The sequence below is a fragment of the Motacilla alba genome, chromosome 5, assembly GCF_015832195.1.
Source record: "Motacilla alba alba isolate MOTALB_02 chromosome 5, Motacilla_alba_V1.0_pri, whole genome shotgun sequence".
NCBI lineage: Eukaryota > Metazoa > Chordata > Aves > Passeriformes > Motacillidae > Motacilla > Motacilla alba.
Genome location: NC_052020.1, coordinates 9,909,014 through 9,921,472, shown reverse-complemented (window position 1 = coordinate 9,921,472; position 12,459 = coordinate 9,909,014). Strand labels below are relative to the sequence as shown.

Genomic DNA, 12,459 nt, shown 5'->3' with positions numbered 1-12,459 from the left:
TGTGGAAGAGCATCTCTGCTTCCTATCTGATCCCTGAGCACAGGGAAGACTTGATGCAAAGTCTGGTCCAGAGCCACAGCCTGGCTTCATAGGTGGAATTGCTGTAGTTCTTACTGGGATTTCATGATTGTATCAGATTTCCTATGCCTTGCTGTTAGCTTTTTCCTGGAAGCTCTGTTGAACACAGACCCATTTTCCTTAGCAGTTTGCTCAGTTTCCAAAAGCTTCAGACAGGTGAGTAGGTATGTTTCTCCTAGCTGAAGCAGAAGACAGAAATTGTATATGGTACAGTTGGCCTGACTGTCTTGGACCTTTTATTTTTTAAGTTAAAAGTCCCCAGTGTTGCCTGCTAGAATAGGAAAACATTTAATAATGGGGTTTTCATCACAAAATCTTCCTTCAGTGGTGATTAAACGGGATTAAATGGAACCTATTGCAGCAGCAGTGCAGGATGTGAGATCCTGGAGCTCTCCTAGCACAGTGATGTGGCTGGGCAGGATGAGGAACGAGGTGAGATCAGCACTTTGGATCTGAAATTTGCTTTGCTTTGTGTCTGGGGAGGGGACATGGAATATGAAATGGCCTTTGCTGGGAAGATAAATCAGGCAGGCTGCAATGCAGACATTTAGTCAACGTACCCTGCAGCACTTGTTGCTGCCAGGAATGCTGTCCCGGAGACCGACGGGACCTGAGAGAGCAGCCGTAGGAGGAGTGGGGCGTGTATCATGTGTTTATATGAATGCGCCAGTATAATTATTTATATTGTCTTGTGCAATTCTCTAGCTAAGAAGAGAGCAGTGGGCAGGCAAGGAGCAGTAAAATGTGTAATGAAGGGATAGTTGCTGAAGGGGAAAATTAGAGACGTGTCACTTTTACTGGGAAATTTTTCTTCAAAGTGTGCAGGGCTGCTGGGACCAAACTTGTGAATATGAAGACTGGAAAGTGTCCTAATTTTTCATTAAGATTGTAGGCAGCAGAGGTTCACACTGATTCAGAACTGCTTTGGTTTCATCTAAGCTTGTGCCTTGACAAGTAAAATCAGGCTCTGCCATTTATAACGAACTCAAGTCTTGTTCTAGAAGACTGTGCTAGCATGTAACCCAGGAAATACAATACTCATGCAAATGTGGGGCCAGCTCCAAGGCTGGATGACTCCTTGTAGACTGTGGAAGCTGTTTGTGTGTGACGCTCCCCACACCACGGTTGTGCAGATGACTCTGCGCTGCCTGGCACGGCAGCAAAGCCCAGGTGCACAGATGACAGGGATGCTTTGCCACCCACACCTACTGGGTTCACACTCTGCTTCCTCATCCCTGATCCTCCACCACGCTGCTCTGCCCTGTGAGTTCCAGTGTGTTGGGAAAGAATGTTGTCCCCCTTTGTTATTTACTATGATTTTTTACTATTAAAGGGAACTTTCCTTCTTTTGATTACATCTGTGTATGGGGCCTGCCCCACAGGAGAGAGAAGCTAATCCCCAGACAGAAAGGAACTTGGCTAGCTCTATTTCCTATACCCTGGGGAGGGAACAGGCAGGAAACCTGGGTCACTGTGGCAGGCAGGGACCTGCAGTGTAACGTAGAAGTGGTGACTGCATGTTCAGGAAGCAGCCTTCCACAACTTAGCTAGCAGGTTCGGAAATGAGGATCAGGAACCTCAGGCCATCAGCTCCAAAAGGTTCTCTCTATGAACCTTGGTTCTGTTCCTTCTCCGTGATAGTACTGTACAGCTCATGAATTCCAACTCCAGCTGAGACTCTGGTGGTTGTACAAAGATACTGCAGCTCTTTTAGCTGGAATGGACAGGTAGGGAGGAAAATGGGAATGGGGGGAACATGGCTGAAAGGTCACTAGGCTGGCTCATCTCTGTGGGACAAGCCACTCCCAGCAATAATAACGACAGCCTAATGGTTATTTGTAGCACGTCACTCACTTAATGGTGGTTCAACAAAACCAATGATATATTAAAAAACTCCTAAAAAGTCACCCCCTAAAAGGGGATGGGGTTTTATGGTTTATATCTCTGTTCTTTGGACCTAAAAATACCTGAAGGTTATGCCAGCATTGTCAGTGGTTTGGACAGACGAAGAATTCTCCTCGCTTGCAATGGAGCAAGGGCAGCTGATGGGTTTGCTGCCATGAACTCTAAATGCTCCAGGCTGTAATCCCCAAAGTGTCCTCTGATGATGGCCCAGTCACCAAGCCCAGCCGGCACTGCCGGAGCTGGTGTCCTCCTGCTTGTGGAAAGTCTATTTCCAGTAGTCAGTAAACCCTGAGGCACAGGCAGCACAACTGAATTAGAGGGTGATCCCAGACTCCAGACCTGGCAGCACTGACTCACGGCGAGGACAGGGGAAAAGTAAAAGCGCCAGGTCATGTGCTGCTCATCTGCAATGCAAATAAATGGGGTGAATTCTTCTACAGCGAGCCATAAAGCAAGCAATCAAAGCTTTCCTTCCTGGAATGACAAGGGATTGGTGGCAGGTCCCAAAATCTGCAGCTAGGCGACACAGGCGGAGATGTCGGGCTTGTTAGAAGCTTCAGCAGCTCCCGGCCCTGAGGCTGTGGAGCTGAGAGAGAAGAGCTGACGAGTGGAGCTTTAATAAGTCACAGTGAAGTAGGGTGTGAAAAAGGGCGGAGGGGAATGGGAGATGATCTCCCCAAAGTTCTTGCCTGAGACGCAGCACATCGGGGTGCCCAGGTGTGACTCTGAGCTCTTTCTCTCTCTTATCCCCTCTAGGGACCAAGAAAGGAGACTGTAAGAAGAAGGCGAGATGGTCCCAAGAGGCTCTGCTGTTGGCATCTGTCGTTTTCCGTGGAACAGGAATCTGAGTCTTCTCTACGCTGAGTGCTCCTGTGTCCCATCTGCTACCACACCCTGAAATCAAACTCGGCAGCTTAGGTGAATCAGGCACTGTACAAACATGTCAGACTTGCCTCCACCCCTTTTTCTTCTCCCGCTTTCTCCTGCCGTCTTTCTCTCTCAAGTTTATCGACGTGTCAGCGGATTCCGGTGGCGGAGCATTCTCACTTCATCTCTGGTCACGGAGCAATGAGGAGTCAGGGGTAAGCGCCCTCCCGCAGATTTGGGGATCAACACTGATTTGCTTGCTTGCTTTAAAACCAGACCAACCGTCCTAATGGCTGCTGTTTCGTGGCATTTGTTCCCTGTGTTTACGGAGGACTGGGTTTGTCAGTTTAAACTAAGTCTCCGCTTCCCAGTGGCTGTGCTGCCTCGGCTTAACCCCTTCTCTTCGGAGCTGAGCCGTGCCACTGCCAAGGATTAGTGTAATGATCACACGTGTGTTGGCAGTGCCCGCCCGGGGTGAGGTGAGAGCGGAATAGTTTGGGGAGTCATACAATTTTTTTTTTTCTCTCAAGGCATGCTTCTGGAAGGGAAGAAAAACTGGGAGCTGGATTCCTTTGGGAATGAGTTTGCTTCATCTTTACTCCTATAGCCCAGCAACACCGTCCTCCAATCGGCTTTGCTGCATGACAGTGGGAGAGTTTACCTCCAGACCCTTCTTTCTCCTCTCCCTTGGAACTGTCCACCACCAGCATTGTTGCAGCAGGACTGCCAGTAAGAACTTGTGATTTTTACTTTCCAGGGTCTATGAGGTGGGACGACGTGTGGGGCTGAGGTCTGGCAGTTCAGCCAACTGACACTCAAGAGAATGGGGAATGTGGAGGGAAAATACCTTGTTGAATCTTGCAGGGTGATGGTCTTAAAACCTTGGGGTGAAGAAGGGGTTAAAAATTACTCGGGATGATGCTTGAGAGAGCAGACAGCATGTCAGGAACATGCATACTCATCGCCTTTACAGGAGACAGAGCAATATCTGCTCCTAAGTATCTTCCATCTGCAAGGACCCTCACCATACCTTACAGAGAGGTCTAGTTAAACACTTCCTGTGTGTATTCCCAACCTTCTGGCAGCTGTGCTGGCCAGGATCCTTTCAGAACACCTCCTGAAGCTATGCTGGAGTACTCGTGTGGGGCTGGGTGTGTGTGTTTTGACTGGCTGAAAGCTGCCTAATCTTGTTCTATTTAAGTTACAATATACAGATTTATTGGGCATTTGTGTTTAATTATTTTTGTCAGGTAACCAGTGCATACAGGCAGGTATTTGCAGTGATAGAAAACAGTCCTGTCTGTTAATATTTGCTTTCTTCTTTGCCAGGGCATTAATGCTTTAATGTATTTGGGGACAGAGCACTGAAAAAACAGAAGAGCAATTTGTGTCTGGTGAGTGTGAGCTCTCAGGTGAAACTGGGGGATGTACAGAGAGTAAGAGACCTTTGCTCACTCTTTGTCTGCTTTTCTGAGTTCTCTGTTTGGGTGCAACCTGTCGGCCCTAACACAGCTGCTGGGGAAGGGAAGCTGCTGCCTTGCTCTCTCCAGCCCTGTCCCATGGAAAAATCTCATTCCTGATGATGCCATGAAGCTTTATATTGCTTTTAACATTCAGTGCTGCCTTGGTATGTACATCCTGCATGCTGTGTGAACAATGATTTATGAATCTAGAAGCAAAGCTGATCAAATAGTGGAAAGCACTATCAGCAAATAGCTTGCTGGATTAGTAGCTGTGCTCCCAGATGGAAAGCCTGCTCTGTGCACAGGGGCTGTTTCTGTCCAGCTGGGTGTGAGTATGGATGTACCTGGGAAGGCCACTCTGGGTCCTGCTGCTTGCAGAGTGAGAAACAACACTTGCCTGGTCACAAAATGGTTTTCATTCCCAAGGAGAGTGAAATTAAGGAGAATTCTTTAAAGTTTGACTGTCCTGCCTCCAATATTTTAAAAAAAAAAAAAAAAGCTCTTTTTAACCTACTTCTGTAATATGCTTAGGGAAATTCACAGGCAGAGAAAGAGCTAAATATTTGTGTAAATTGCTTTAAACAAAATTGCTTAAAGCAGCTTGGACTAGCTTAGCCCAACTGCAAGTAAAAAAACACAGAGCCAGGCTCTGAGCTCTGTATTGCACTTAAGGGGTTTTTGGGTACCCACAGGGGTACCCTGCTGAAGTCCCATCCTGTTCAGAGCCGCACATGAGCGCTGTACCTGGATGGGACACAAGTGAGCAGGAGCAGCTGAAGGCTCACCAGGAGTTGTGCTGCTCAGCACTGAGGGCTGCAGAGAGCCCAGCAACCTCTGACACCTTTTCAGAGGGGTTCTGGACTGGAGAGCAGCTTCCTTGTCTGTGGCCCCAAAGCTGCTCCTGCACCAGTCTCGCTGACTTTGAGTAATAATGTCACAGACTTAGTGCAGTGGAGCACGAAATCAGCACTTGGCTGCTACAGGTCTTGTTTTTAAAGAATTCCTCATTATGGTTTCTTAAGCTGCAGGATTACCATGTGGTTCGAGGACTAATGCGCCGCTGCCATTTGGTCTTACCGATGGTACTGCTGTTCCTAGACTGACCTTCCATTTGTCTGGCAGAAGAGAACAGTGGGAATGGAGGGTGCCCAGAGACTAAAAGTTGGAATCTATTTCCTTCAAAAATGTCTCAGGAAATTACACTTTCCCTAGGGCTCAGCCATTTAACTTGTAGTGTTAGTAATTAGATTATTTTGTAATTAATTGATGAACGGAATGTAGCTGTAGCCAATAGCAGTCATTTATCTCGTGTTAGGAGTGCACCTCAGGTTTGAACGTACAGAGGGCTGTGTGAACACTCACAGTTGTGGCAAACAGCGCAGGATAACTGATATTCCCAGGGAGAAGACTTGTCTGTTGTAATTTAAATTTGCATCTCAGCATTGGCAGCAGCGAGCAGGAAGGCGCTGAGAGTCAGGCAGGTTGTGGGGTTAAGCAAATCTGTGCTTTCATGTTTTGGGGGGCACTGCCTGGGCTGGAGTTTTCCCATCAGTTATCCTGTGGGGATAACACAAGCAAACTGCCTTGCAGGCTGCTGACAGCAGTTAAATGTATTTGTATCTCTCTTTGGGAGAACATGATGAGCATAACTAGGGACTGAGATTGTTCAGTGTTGGCTGGAAGGAAGTTTAACTCTTGCGTGTCTATACTTGGGTCATCTGGGGAATTGCTTGGGTGTCTCTGTCAGCCCTTTGCTGTGCAGAGGAGCGAGTATGGTGATCCAGGACAGTGGTCACCAGTGCCTCATCTGTGTCTGCTTGTGAGAATTCGGCCCAGCTCCCTGAGTGTGTGACTGCATACAGTAAAATCTGTGCTGTGCCCATTTGCACACGGAGCTGCAGCTTTCCTCTGGTAACCCCGCGTGCCAGAGGCAGCTGGATCTGTGAGCAGTGCAAGAGCATGCCGAGGTTCCAGGGCTCACATGGAGCCGCAGGATGTGGTGCTCAGTGTTGCAGCCCAGTGCCTTGGCTCCTTCCCCTGCCATGTGACCCCACATGCCAGATGTGGCCCCTTGGCTTGTCCCAATGTAACCTCTTGTCTGATATTTAAGATGTTGATATTCATGTGAATTTTTGGAGACGGGAGACCTTTACCTTTCTTATTCTCATCTCAGTAGTACTTTTATGCTGGTTTTGAATGGATCTGTCACACAAGACAGTGAAGAGTGAAGCCCTGAATCTGTCAAGCTCTGTCTTGAAGCTCTGTGGTGCTTTGGATTAACTGCAAAATACAGCAACCTGTTTTTAACCCTTCGTGGCAAAATAATGGGGGGAAATCCATGTGGAACAATGCAGCTGCCCTTTGGACAGGGGTCAGGGAGGGGTGTAGGTGAGTGTCAGAGGTGCAGCACAGCGTGGCTTGGTATAGCCAGAACAGGACACAAGCCGCATGAATCACGTAAAAGGTGGGGGAGAAGGGTCAGAGTTGTTGTGGCTTTGGTCTCAGCCTGGTGACCTGCAGCACACGTCCTGCTGGCTCTGCGTGCCAAGGACACGATGAGCGAGCCGCCTTCCCTGGTGCTGCAGCAGCGTTTGGTGGCTGTACCCTCTCACACACTGAGCTCAGGGGGAAAGGCTGGTCTTGTAATGAAGGCACTGGACTGCAGCTGAGGTTTGGGTGTGATTTCTGTCTGTGCTGCTTAGTTCTGTCAAGGCTTCTGGACCCACGTGCTGGTGTCCAGATCAAACCTGTGCTCAGAGCGTGTCTCGGCCTCCACTGGGGCCCTGCACCCATGTTTTCCATCCGAGCCAGGGTGCGTTGGGCCTGGATCTGGCCTTGATATAAAGTTAAAAAGCAGCCAGGAGACATACCTGGGAGATGTTGTAGATCTGCTCATCTAGACATAGGTGGGAAGAAACAGGGCTAGTAATTTTTTTTGTCTCATCTGCAAATGAGGATAATAATTCCCTTTCCTCACCTTTAGTCTGTTTAGATGAAACCTCTAGAGGGTGGGGCCTGACTTCAGAGACAGACACAATGGGATGGTGACTTCAGCTGGGATTTCTAGGGGACTGTAAATAATGGAAAACTTTGTTATTTGTTAAGGGATAAAGCCCATTAGCATTTGGTACATGCCTGTGCTGGTTTTGTAAAGTTCAAGAGGTCTTTTCTTTGCAAGTGCTTTTATATATGTCCCAGAATGAATTTGGTACGGTATAACTAAAACACATCTAAAAGTATGTAACCCAGCAGTGTCCCAAACAAGCTGAGCAAATAGGCGTTCACTGGGGCTTAGTCCTAATTTATGAGCAAGGAAATGGAGCAGGGGAAAGAGAGGCAGCACCTTCGGACCCTGCTCAGTGGAGGCACGGCCAAAAAATGTCAAGCCAGTTGTGCTGTTCTTCTCATTCCTCAGAAATAAACCCACCAATAGAACAAATATGTCTCTCCCTAAGCTTATTTCTAATGTAATATTAATCTGTGCTCTCGTGTGTGTTTGGGCAGGATTTAGAGCATTACATCAGTTTGCTGTGCTGTTGCTTTGCTCCAACATGCAGCTTTGCCATGGGGGGCTGGTGAGGGAGAAAGGAATAGAAGGAAAGGACTTGCACTGAGGAAAGGGATAGCACAGCAAGGAAATATCCACTCTTCCTTTAGGAGGAAAAAAAAAAAGTCCTTCAACCATTATTTCTAACACTAGAATAGCAGACAAATGTAGAAGGGGACAGGGCAGTGCTCCTAGATCCCATTTCAGATTTTGGACTGTTTGGCTTTTCTTCTTCCCTTTCACTGACCCGTGTTGCCATTCCCTGCTGTGTGAAGTAACATTTGGGTTTGTCAGACCTAACCTGTTGTTTCCCTTTATTTGCAAACTGCTGTGATAGTTTATAGCTTGTTATAAATACTTAGAGTGTTGGAAACCTCAGGAAGGCAAACATGAGTATTTTAGAAGGTATGGGATGCAGTGAAATTCCACGTGTGCATATTCACACATACATTTGTGTGAACACATGCACATGACATGCATGGGTAATGGCCTAGTTAACCTGTAATCCATTTCAAATGCAGCACATGACAGCGACCGAAGTAGCAGAGTATGGAAATACATTTTTCCTTTTAATTGGCGTGTTCTCTGGGATCTTCGTCTTCCTACTGCGAACTCAATCTGCATATTGCAGTTCCTCAGGTCCTGTAGGAAGAGTTCTCCTTCTCTCCCTCTCCTCTCAGAGCTGGCCAGAGCAGTTTGGCAGATCAGCTGTGGGAGGACTTGGAAATGATGGGAATGGCTTTCTTGAGCCCAGGGACCAAGCGTTATCTCTCGGCCGGGGCAGGAGGAATGTAGGGAACTGCGTCCAGATCTGCGATAGCGACGCAACGAGCTGATGAGCGAGTTCAGTGCTGCAGCAAGGAGGGGGAGGGAGAGCTTATTTTTAACTGGAAACTGCACAAGTGAGACTGAAGTAGCTCTGTGCTGCCGTGCTATCATCAAGTGCATGTGTGAGTGAGGGAGGGTATGAGCACGGGTCCGTACGGCGCGGTGTCCTGGTGGAACGCGTAGCTGGACGTGAGCAGGGTGGAGGCAGGTCGGGTGAAAAGGCAGTGCATGCTGCTGCCTTTGTCTGGGCGTTGGAACGAGCCACTCCTGATAACATTTATCTACTTCTTTTTTTTTTTTTTTCCTTCCCCTCCGGGTGATGTTGCTTCTTTTCTGTGCCCTCCTCCTCGGGTTGCCTGTCTCCCAACCATTCCTCTCTTCCTTACTGACACTCATTCCCCTTCCATCGTTAATCTTCCCACCCCTTCCTCTCATCTGAGGCTGACCCCTCTCTCTTCTTGCCCCTCCTTCCCAGCTGATCCCTCCCCCTGCTCTGGAGCTGCTGGCTGTGGGATTTTTTCTCGTGCTCGCTGGCAGATGTGACAGCTTTTGGAACTGTATCATCTAGGAACAGCTATATCTGGAGTTGAAAAACCTAACGTGGTTTCCCAGGCAGCAGGAATGGATCGCTGAGAGAATTTCAATCTCCGACTGCTTTTGTCTTGTGGTAGTGACTTTTATTATTTATGTTTGTGACATTTCTTACAGTACAGTTGTCAGCACTGAATGAAAGACTAAAGTCTAGTAGATGATTATAAAATCAGTGTCAGAGTATTTGTGTTGTTATATTAAAGGGATGCTGTCTATGTTTAAATACAGGTTCGGCTTGATTTACAAAATCTTATATGCATAAAATGTTCTTATGAATTTCTCACTGACTTAGAAAAGGCCTGGTTTTATGTGTTTTATTTAACAATAAACATTCTTTAGCTGGGTGTTGGAAATACAAGTAAATAGATCTTGCATGAAAACCACAAAGTGAAAGGAGACTGGTTAAATGCAGACCTCAATGAGATGCAAAACCTACCAATATTATTAGAATTCATTGGATTTCAAATAACTATTTTTAGTGTATGTATTTCATTTGATCCTAATGCAGTTTACCTTTAAACCACCTGTCTGATCTCTTTATAATCGGGGATTGATGCTGACCATGTAGAGCAAATACCATTGGATGCCCAGGGGTGTGTTGTATTTGAAGCTGATTACATTTTGTTGGTTTTAAGCTGTCTGTTTTAAGCCAATAAGGTACATGCAGGCCATGCCAACCAGTCACTTAAAACTGACCATGAAGTCAGTAGGTGCTCCTTTCTGGGTTTTGGAAGCATGCTTTTGGCTGTGGGATCCAGCTGTAGTCCACATGTTGATTGTCAGGGATAGGGATTTTATGTAAATATACAAATGTAGTGTTGTGTTTATGCTTCTGCAAACTGAGATGGTGAAACAGAGCCACTGTTCTGTCTGGGGCCAAAATATCACCTGGGCTTTAAAATGTTGCATTTTGAAATACTTAAGCCAGAATCATTCTTGTTATGAGCAAATACCTGACATGTTCAGAAAACCATTGATGTTACAAGTGCTAATGATTGTGGCATTTGTAATACCCTGTTTTACAGGACCCTTTGCCACATGAAGCACTTAAAAAGCAAACTTAAGACTGTCTGCTGTGCCCTGGGTATCCTCTCATTATGAAGCTGTGAGAGTAGGAGCAAAAGAAGTGCTATTAGTTGAAATAGTAAGATCACTGGGATTACTGTGGCTGGGTCAAGGTGGATCAAGGAGCTGTCATAACTGACATGTAGTCAAGGATTCAGAACTGAACCACTTGCTGTAATACTACAGAGATACTCCCTGCCTTCCTTGGAGGCTCTCAAGCTCCTCAGCAGCTCCAGCTGTTGGTTTGAGCACTACTAACAGCACGAGCTATTAGAGTATCTTTCCTTTCTGGGATTGTCTGCACTTTTTTTTCCTTAAAGAATTGCCCTCTGACTTCAGCCTTGATTATTAGTTAATAAGCAGCACCTAAGGGGCCTGAGAGATGAATCACTGTGTTTGAGGAGCTGCAATACAGACCTGGAGCACAGACACCCTTCCCATAAGCTCTCCATTAAGATGTATTTGGGTTTTCATTGGAGCTTGTTCTAAGCAAAGATTATTCTGGCTGAAAAATCTCTTCTAGGCAGAGCAGTTGCTTCCAGCCTCTTTTGTAAGCTTTTTGGTTTTTTTTTTTTTCTTTTCTTTCCTAAACTTTTGTTTTCTTTTTCACCTGTGAGGTATCTTTAGTAGGCGGTTGAAATGGTCCATGCATGTGAAGTTGGTGTTTCACCAAGGATGGATTGCATGAATAGAGGGTTAGATGGGGCAAAGGTCCTTCTCTGGCAATACAAACACTTCCTATATCTGTGTCTGCAGGATCATTGTAACCAAACTGGGAGCCATTGTGTATTGGATTTTGAAGACCCCAGTCTAGCACCAGGGAGCAAAGTCATTGTTCAGGGGGTGGCTGCACTTTGCTCCCTAAACAAGTTTAGAGTGGGACAATCTGGAAAATGTTTGACATAGATTTCACTGTGATGTGCTGATTTTGGAGACTGGTGTCCTCTAGAAGTGTGTTCATGTCTACACCGCAGCAGGTTATCTCTCTATGTGGTCTGCCTCTCTGACCCTTGTAAATATTTATTCAGCACAAATAGTTGGAAGCTGAGGTCCTGCACAGGGGAAGAGTGACTGCTACAAAGTTGAAGATTAAGTGGCAAAAATCCTCAGGGATGTCAGGGAAGAGATGGCATTCATGGCTGTAAGCAGTGTTAGTGGGAGGCAAATGCCAATAGGAATGTTGTCTGTGGAAAAGGAAGAGCATATATATTTTTTTTTTTTTTTGTTTATTGGCAGATGTTAATTGCTTTTAAAAAACGGTGCAGCTTTTTCCTAAAGCAGTGCATACAGTCAAAGAACATTTCAGGGGAAAAGGGACCTTGAAAGGTGCAGCCCAACCCCCCTGCTCAAGGCAGGGTCAGCTTGGAGGGTCAGGCTGGATTACTCAGGGCTTTGGCTTGGAGAGCAAACCCCTGAGGATGGAGCCTGCCCAGCCTGTCTGGGCAGGCTGCTCCAACGTTAGGCTCTCCTGGTCACAGGAAAGCTTTTCCTTCTATGCTGCTGGGACCACTCCTGTTTTGATTTATGACTGTCTCTCACTCCCACCACTCCAAAAAACCTGACTCTCCATAGAAAATCTCCTTACCTTACCCTATCTTCCCTATCTGGTTGTTGTGAAGAGGTTGTGTCAATCTACTGCAGTCCTCCAGCTTTCCCACCTCTTGTCTGCATGCAGAACTCTGGCTCTTCCTTTTCCTTCACATCTTCCTGATTTCAGAAAGGTCCAGTCTCTGAGCTTTCTGTCTAAGTATCTTATTTGGTTATGAATTTGTTTATAAATTCTTAATTCAGATTTTGAAGTCTCCTGTGTTTGGGTAGATTTCAGTGTTCGGTGCTTCTGGCTTGTTGCACTTGCACTGGCTGTTCACACAAGCTGTCTCTCTCAAGCCCCCAAGGGAAAAGAATCTTAGTTTTTAATTTTAGCTTCTTCAGCTACCTGCTGACAGAGTTTGATTTCCACCTACCACCTCCTCTCTCCCTCCCGAGCCCTCTGTCTAAGCAAGAAAAACTGAAATCCAGAGTCAGTCTCTGGCAGCTCTTCCTTTGGCAACAGCTCTGCTGTCTTTAAATGGGAACCAAGTAGATATTACTTACTTGGAGTAAGCAGTGAGAAGG

The 12,459-nt window shown here is 46.5% G+C and overlaps 1 protein-coding gene across 4 annotated transcripts in view; it reads left to right on the top strand.

Moving 5' to 3' along the window:
- PAK6 (p21 (RAC1) activated kinase 6) overlaps window positions 1–12,459 on the top strand; it is a 39,033-nt gene that overhangs the window by 8,966 nt on the left and 17,608 nt on the right. For 2 of the 4 annotated variants that reach the window (XM_038139184.1, XM_038139187.1), the window contains exons 2-5: window positions 2,740–3,065; window positions 3,381–3,579; window positions 4,180–4,244; window positions 9,164–9,355. The gene's annotated coding sequence lies outside the window, so the exon portion shown is untranslated. The remainder of the gene's footprint in view (window positions 1–2,739; window positions 3,066–3,380; window positions 3,580–4,179; window positions 4,245–9,163; window positions 9,356–12,459) is intronic. The other 2 variants (XM_038139186.1, XM_038139185.1) reach the window with 2 other exon arrangements.